An 8,959-nucleotide genomic window follows, 5' to 3' on the forward strand; every position below is an offset into this window, starting at 1 on the left:
GTTTATTTTTTACCTAAAATGAGTTTTTTCAAAAACTGCCTTAGCCTACCATTAGACAACATGCCTATAGGGATTCAAGAGTCTGTTTTTTTTTTTAAATCTGCCCTGTTTTACTATAAAATGTAATTATCATTATTCCGCGTGTAGGCAAGCCTATAGGGAGGTTCCAAATCCTGTAACTCTGAAACTATTTTTGTGACTTAATGTCGTTCTGATTTTAACAAGCTTTAAAAAATCAATAGGCAACTAATATGGTCATTACTTCTGAGTTTATAAAATAAACTACCTATCTTCTGTGTCTTGATATTCACTTAGACATCATGTCTTAGGATACTGTTTAACAAAAGGCCCTTATTTGTGTTTGAGTCGTGCTGCTTATGTGTATTATTTGAGGAGGTAAACTTGAGCCTCTAATTGCTCCCTTTTTATCTTATGTGCTAAGGTCCTAATTGTTCTTGCATGTCGCCTTAGTATTTTTACCTTTAAACCTTAGGGGTATGTCTAGAACTACCTATAGGTAGAGGTCCTAAATTTCCTCCAGGACCATTAAGAAGGGACGGGTAACTGCACGCAAGAGAGATCGCTGACCAACACGTGCTTTAATGACCACTAAGAGGGTGGGAAGGGTAGATATGGGATATGATGACTACGCACTAATGTCACGTGTAGCCCCTTATTGAGGAGTGTTTACCAGATATTGTGTGGGGTAATCCTATAGGCTAACCAACCTAGGACCCCTCCTTTCAAAAATTCCTTGTGTTTTAAACTTTCCTTTATGTATACAACTTGTTCAAAACCTTTGTCTTATTATTTGAGTTATACAACATCCAACGTGCTTTACTTGCAAAATATTTGATTCAAACTGTTTATTTGTTAATGGACTAATTTGTACATATAAGTTCGGTCGGGACCCACAGTTGTGGACCAAGATGGGTGCCTAACACCTTCCCCTCGAGGTCATTTCGAGCCCTTACCCTAATCTCTGGTAATACAAACCAATCCAAGAGTTAATCGCTCTAGGTGCCCTAACGTACCATAATCGTTAGGTGACGACTCTTCAAATACCCAATTCCCAAAAGAAAATAAGTTGTTCCTCATGAATGTCGAAACCCAGACCTCTCTCTGCGGATGGAAAAAAGTGGGCGCGACAGCATGGCGACTCTGCTAGGGATACCTTTATGCTCTTACCATAACGAACTTATCTTTTTACAAATTAGTCCAAGCATGTTTTATCTCGTACCCTTCTCCCTTATTTAAATTTAACTGTGCATTTTAAGCATTTATGGTTCTTTATCCCTGAAACTGACTTGTCTCTTTGTTTTCTTTTCCTGTAATTGTCTTTAAATTATTTAAATGTTGTATTTATTTTTTTCCTACGTGCAAATACCTGACTACATGCTATCAACTACTGCATAAATCATGCTCTGTATCATATTCCACTCGTGAGTATCAAATCCTATAGCAATGCTTTAATGAGTGGTTGCGCTCTTCCTATTTACTACCCTTAAATTCGGAAAGCCTTATTTGCGGTAAAACCAGTCGATCCGTGGTGCAGTCGATGATTCCGTGTCTTTCCCCTCAAGTTGTCCGCTTGAGGGTACCAGTTTATAACCCCATAGAAACCTTACTCTGATTAAAATTGTGCATGCATCATGGTCAAACCTAGTCGGATTAGTTATGTTGTCCACATAATGATCCTTTAAGATAAGCCTTATCCAAAGTCCATCGGGTATTCCATAATCCCAATGGACATAACCACGTTCTGCGCATTAATTTGGAGAAATAAATGCCGATATGTTGATCATAAATGTATAGATAGACGATTCCGGTGGGGGGTAAGGTCTAACCCTTTGTTTTGCAGAAAATGAGGAACGAGGTCCCTAGCTTCGGTATGGTTAGCACACTCTTACTCTTGCTAGACTGATAGAGGAATCTTCCATCAAATGGCAAATTGACGAATGGCAAGAGAGGGCCGTCAAATCTAGCAAAAAGCTGGAATATCTGAAATACAACCTGCTGGAATTGGAAGGAAAAGTGAGGAAGAGAGTCAGCGACTGCCAGAACGTTGAGGGAAATGAAGGAGGACCTTTAGCAAAGGTGTTCTTACTGATGAACCTACGCGAACTGGAGAATTTGATCAACAAGAAAATTCAACCCGAGGAACGTCCTTTTGAGACCAAATAGATTAGGTTTACTCGCTTTCAAAATCTAATAAGGCCAAGTGCCAGTAGTTGTTGATACCCATTTTTTCCTATATATTTAAAATATGCATAAACATCTGTTAATACCTAATTTTTCTCTATATATTTTAAATATGCATAAATACCTTCAAAATAGCATATATAAGCATGCACAAGGCTTTTATTATTTTTCCCATAATTTTAAGGGTTTAAATTGATTTATTTTCTCCCCTTTTATCCATAAAATCCCCAATAATTATTTCCAAAATTATTGTTTTGATAATTCATTTATTTAATTTCTATACTCATGCCAAAATATAGCTAGTATAATTTTTATGCATTTTTTATAATTACATTTAGTATTTTAAGCTAAATTACATATAATTGCAATGTTAGCCCATTTTAAGGTATAATTATATTTTATATGCGTAAAATTGGTTCCTATAATTTTAAAATGTCAATTATGTTTTTAAATCATTTTGGCACTTTAAATTATTTTCGATAAATTACCTATTATTTTTATAAATTAAATAGGGGGAAAATTGGCTATTTAAATTATAGAAAAATTTGGCTTTCAATTATAGCCTAAATCGGACCCCTCTCCAGCCCAATTTCACACCCAATCACCTGACCCAGACCCTATACACGTCTACCCGACCCAAGCCATCATAAATCCTGGACATTGATCTTTTAGATCAACGGCCCTTATTCCTCCTTTCCTTTTCAATTTCCAAACGACCCCTAAACCTAAGTCATTTTTCCAAGGGCGTCGGGTTCAGATGCTCTCATCTTTTCTCCTCTCTCAAACCTAACCCTAAAACTCCGTCAATCCCCTCCTTTTCCGGTCATCTCTGACTACCTCCTCCAACCCCAAGCCTCCAATGGGTCTCTCATCACCTTGCTCATCATCTCTAAGGCCTTCAAGGGCCCTGGGCCATGTCGATTTGGACCTAGGATTTTCGACTCTGTTGTTCGAGGTTTCTCTAGTGTGATTTTGGGCAAAATCACACCATATGTGTTACAATTTGTGAAGTTACAACAGGTTCATTAAATTTCTATTTGGGTTTCCTTTTAAAATCCTAACCCTCTTCTGAATCTCTTAGATCTGTGTTATTTTCATGCTTTAAGCCTATTTCCTTCTATGATTTGCCTATTTTTGAACTTCTTCTGAAAGATCCTCATTTTTTAAACCATTTTACTTTCTTTAAAAATTAGGATTTTCTCGGAGTTCTTTCTACACCTATTCCAACAGATTTCTTCATGATTAAACCATTTTCCTTGCTTATTTTGACCGATTTTATGTTCGTACTACTTTTTAACTCGACTCTGTTAAAAGCCCTAATTTTTAAAGATTTTTCTTTACTTTTTTTCTATGTGTTATCATGATTTTCTTTGCCTTGGTTCTGTGTGTTAGCATGATTTTTTTTTGCCTTGGTTCTGTGTGTTAGTCTGTTTACCTGATTCTTGTTAATCTCTCACCGTGCCTCGCATATGTCCTGCTGAATCTTTAATCTACTTATATCACCTCTATATGATTGTTTCTTTCTGTCTATATAACTAACCTTGTTTGTTTGCTACTCCTATTCATTCGTCTCTATTTATATGGTGAGAAGACAGAATCATGACTCCTCATGATTGATTCTGATTCTCCTTAATTGATGGTAATTGAAAGATTTTCTTTCAAAGCCCTAGAATTCTACTCGTCCGTTTGAATTGACTGATTTCATTACCTTGTTTACTATGGTACTTTGTTTTACTTAGTCTTTCCTTAATTGGATCTTTCTGAATTTGATCCTAATATAACTACTTTATGCCTACTGAACCTTGACTACTTCCTTATTTAATCATGCACTGATTCTTCTTCCTGCCTTCTATGGTACTGCATCTTTCTGTTTGATCTTGATTCCCTTAACTTAAGGGAGAGCATCCTTGATTCTCTAATTGATTGATTCTGAGTTCTTAATTAGCATACTGCTATGATTTTTACCTTATTCCACTACCTACTTTTAACTATAAATACTCTAAGTCTTTTACAAACAACAGGGACACTTGGATTTTCAAAAACCCCTCTCTTATTAAAAATCCCTGTTCTTCCCCCTCTCTTGTGCTATTTGCTACTATTAGCCGGCTGCAAGCCAAGGCTAATCCTCTGTGCTCTTTGGTTCTTTCATTCTTCTTACTTCTATCTTCACTGGTATGTCCTAGTTTAATTTAAAGCCTCAACAACAACATGCTTCTCTTCTTGTTTCAGTTTCTTTTATTTCTAGCTTGCTTTTACTTGTAGTTTTGTTGTGAAATCTGTAGTTAGGTTATATTATTAGCCTGCTGGTATGACTCCCCTCCCTTTAAATCAATGTATTCCCTTATATGATTCAAAGCATGCCTGGACAACTATTTTACCTACTGTATACTTACCATTTTTGTAAATCCCAAATCCTTATCCCCCTCTATGTGTTTATGCTCCTCATGACTGGTTTGTGATTATGCCAGTGTCAACTCTCTCTGAGCATGTCTGAACCAGTCCTAAGACCCCTTGCTGGTGTTATGTGTCTGCAGTCAAATGTCTGTGTATCCCCAAACTCTTTGACCCATGTGTGACTACTGAGTTCATTTGGATTCTATGTAGTGCTTGATTTTGTTTACCACTCCAACCTCTTTCAAACAACCTCTATTACTTTACTAGTTGCTTTCAAAACAGACTTCTTTCAACCTGTGTCATGCACTTCCACTTTACTCTTAGTTAATAAGTTCTGCCCCTTTTAGTATATGTACTGCCTTGGGATTCTCTTGAGAACCCTCTGAACTCTAGCATACTGAGGCTGGCCTTTCCACACTGCACTGGTTCAATGCTTGGTTACTAAGTCTAGGTGTAAGCATTGCCCGGAGTCCTTCAGACTCTTAGGGAACTTTGATGCACCTAGACTCTAATTTGTCCATGGAAATGAGGCTTGTAAGACCATTGGAGGCATTGGGAAACTTGGGCCTGATTGCAGGATCTCTATAGAATAGCTTCTTGATTTTCCATTTCACTTATATAATTCAGTTATTGGCCTGTAATAATTTGTAAACAGATATTTGGGGTATTTAGTAAAAAGGGTGGGTAGATGTGTACTTTGTGGGGTAATATGGGTAGAAATCCTTCTCTTAGGGCTTTGCTTTCAAATCTGCCTGCTTTACTCTATAGAAAACATGTTCATAAGGGTTTTACTCTTGTTGAATCTGATTTCGTTTGCATAGGAGACATCATGTCTGTAGGTTTCCACTTCCAATGTCATTTGCATCAAGTAGAAATTATGTTCTTAAGGTTCTACATTTTCGAAGTCAAGTTCATAGGTTTTCAAACAATCGTGTCTTAAATCAATTCAAGTATAGATACCATGCCTATAGGATCTAATTCCGATTCAGTTCTAATAAGTCTTTCATATGTTACTGCAAATTGACTAAAACCAGTAATACGCCTAGATACCATGCCTATAGGGATTTCTATTCGTAATTATGTCTGATAATCTAATTAGCCTGATAAATCAATGTCATTACGCCTAGTTCATCTTCTTAAAACAAGTCTTATTAAGCAATGACATTTTCTGAAACTAGCTCTTTCAAAATTGCTTTAATCTCATTTGATATCTTGCCTATAGGTATCACAAGGATCTATTTTGGAAACATGTTCGTTTCTGCAATAATATAGACACAATATATTGTATATAGGCAAGCCTTAGGGCATTTTCAAAATCTGCATTTCCCTAAAACTGTTTTTGTCGTTCAACATTTCTGATTCTAATAAGCTTTTAAAGAGGAGTCTCTGGGTAGATACTAGGTTAAAACTTCTGGATCTAAAAGTTGTCTATTTTTGCATAATCACTTAGAAATTCTGCTTTAGGACTTTGATTAATAAAGACCTTACTTGTGTTTGAGTTGTGCTGCCTGTATGTTTGTTTGAGGAGGAATTGTGAACCTCTTAGTTGCTCCCATTATGTGGATGTCCTAAATGCTTTTTGACTGTTGCCTTAGATTTTTGCCTTTAAAGCCTTAGGGGTACGTCTAGAACCACCTATAGGTAGAGGTTCTAATTCCCTTCAAGACTATTAAGAAGGTAGGGGTAGCAGCACGTAATAGGAGTCAATGACCAAATACTCGCTTTGCATGACCAATAGGGGATAGGAAGGGTAGATATGGGATATGATGACTACGCGTTAATGTCACGTGTAGCCCCTCGTCGAGGAGTGTTTATCTGACATTGCCTGGGTGATCCTACAGGACAAACAACCTAAGACCCTCCTTACCTAATCCTTTCTCTATTCAAAATTTTTATCTTCTACAACTTGTTTAAACCTTATCTTACTACTTGAATTATCCAACGTGCTTTACTTGCAACTTATTTAATTAAGCTATTTGTATGGACTAATTTGTAAATATAAGTTCGGTCGGGACCCACAATTATGGACCAAGAGGGGTTCCTAAAACCTTCCCCTCAAGATTACTTTGAGCCCTTACCCTAATCTCTGGTAATGCAAACTAGTTACATGACTTAATCGCTCTAGGTGCCATAACGCACCATAATCCGTTAAGTGGCGACTCTTCAAATACCCAATTCCCAAAACGAAATGAGTCATTACACCCCATGGAATGTCGAAACCCGGACTCCCCTTCGCGGAGGGAAAAAAAGGGGCACGACAACATGGCGACTCTGCTGGGGATATCTTTTAGGCTCATACCATAAAGAACTTGTTTTTATAAATTAGTCCAAGCATGCTTATCCTATACCCTGCTCCCTTATCTATATTTAACTGTTGTTTCTTTTAAGCATTTATGATTCTGAAAACTGACTTGTCTCTTTGTTTTCTCTTTTATGTAACTGTCTTTTCAATTATTTAAATGTTGTATTTATTTTTCCAATGTAAAAATACTTGCCTACATGTTATTAACTGCTGCATAAATCATGCTCCACATCATATTCCACTCGTGTGTCTCAAATCCTATAGCAACGCTTTAATGAGTGGTTGCGCTCTTCCTATTTGTTACCCTTAAATTCAAAAAGGCTTATTTGCGGTAAAACCAGTCGATCAGCGGTGCAGTCGACGGTTCCGTGCCTTCCCCCTCAAGTTGTCTACCTGAGGGTACCAGTCCAAAACCCCATAGAAACCTTACTCTATTAAATTATGCATGCATCATGGTCGAACCTAGTTGGATCAGTTATGTTGTCCACATAATGATCCTTTGAGATAAGCCTTATCCAAAGTCCATCGGGTTTTCCATAATCCCAACGAATTCAATCACATTCTGTGCATTAATTTGGAGGACTAAATGTCGATATGCTAATCATAAATGTATAAATAGTCGAGTACGGTGGGGGTAAGATCTAACCCTTTTGTTTTGCAGAAAATGAGTCACGAAGTCCCCATATTCGGTATAATTAGCAATATCCCTCTATTGTTGCTAAATTGGTGGGAGGATCTTTCCTCGAGTGACAAGAAGCATGTAAAAAAGTACCTGGGTAATTTGCCTTCCCTACTAGGATATTGACCCAAACAAGAAACTGATCGAGGCTGCCACCCTATTCTGGGATATTGAAAGAGTTGTGTTCCGTTTTGGCGACATAGAAATGACACCGTTCCTAGACTAAGTAGGAGGACTTACAGGGTTGACTTGGAACAGTCTCGGGCTTTTGGTACCAGAAAATCGTACAGGCAGGGGATTTTTGAAAATGATGGGGCTGAAGAAGAATGTCAACCTTGTGTGCCTGAAGGACTCCTACATACCTTTCGAATATCTCTACGAAAGGTATGGACACAAAATGTCTTTCCGCACTTATCATGATGAGATCGCCCTCACTTCACTGGGTCACATCCACCACAAAGTGTTTATATTCATCGTATGCTTTATGGGGATGATAGTGTTCCCAATGAAAAAGGGAAGAATACACACTAGGTTGGCCATGGTTGCCAAAACTCTGATGGAGGGGATTAATGGGTAGACATATACCATAGTCCCCATGATCATAGTTGATATCTATAGGGCCCTGGAGCGCTGTCAAAGAGGGGTCCAACATTTCGAGGGTTGCAACTTGCTGCTACAGTTATGGTTGTTGGAGCATCTCCAAAAGGGTTGCTATTGCCAAGAATTTCCGTGAAGGGCTTGGAATGACCACATAACTTTCCATCACCCTAAGCAGATGACTTATATTCCGGACAGATTTGCTCAACCGGAAAGTACTAGCGAATGGGTAGAGTTCTTCGACAATCTGACCGAGGAATAGGTGTAGTGGATGGTTGAGTGGTTCCCAATGGATGAGTTCATTATCAGGTCCAGGGTTGCTTCGCATTTGGTGATGATCAGGTTGAGAGGGATATATCCATATGTCCCGATACGAGTTATGAGGCAAGCAGGCAGAAAGAAGGTTGTACCAAGGGTCATCAAGATGAGTCATTTTAGGGCAGATTTCCAAGACGATGACATACCTTACAAGTGCCAAGCTCAGCATATGTGGCACTGTAAAATCATTGTGGAGAAGAGCATTATTGAGCCAGACAGATATCACGCGGGGTGCCAGCCTCTCTACCCTGCATGGTTGGAGGACAATCTGAAAGGAACGGTGACACCAGGGACTGGTCGAGGGAACAGAATCATAGATGAGGAAGCTGAAGCCCAAGACAAGTACAACAGGCCGCGCAAGAGATTCCACGACTATGAGAATGAGCATCGGAAGATACATGAGAGAAACATGAGGTTGATCAGGGAATGGAAAGAGATGGCGGTCACTTCCAATAGAAAACTGGAAT

Source organism: Nicotiana tabacum, chromosome 6 (genome assembly GCF_000715075.1).
Source record: "Nicotiana tabacum cultivar K326 chromosome 6, ASM71507v2, whole genome shotgun sequence".
Taxonomy (NCBI): domain Eukaryota; kingdom Viridiplantae; phylum Streptophyta; class Magnoliopsida; order Solanales; family Solanaceae; genus Nicotiana; species Nicotiana tabacum.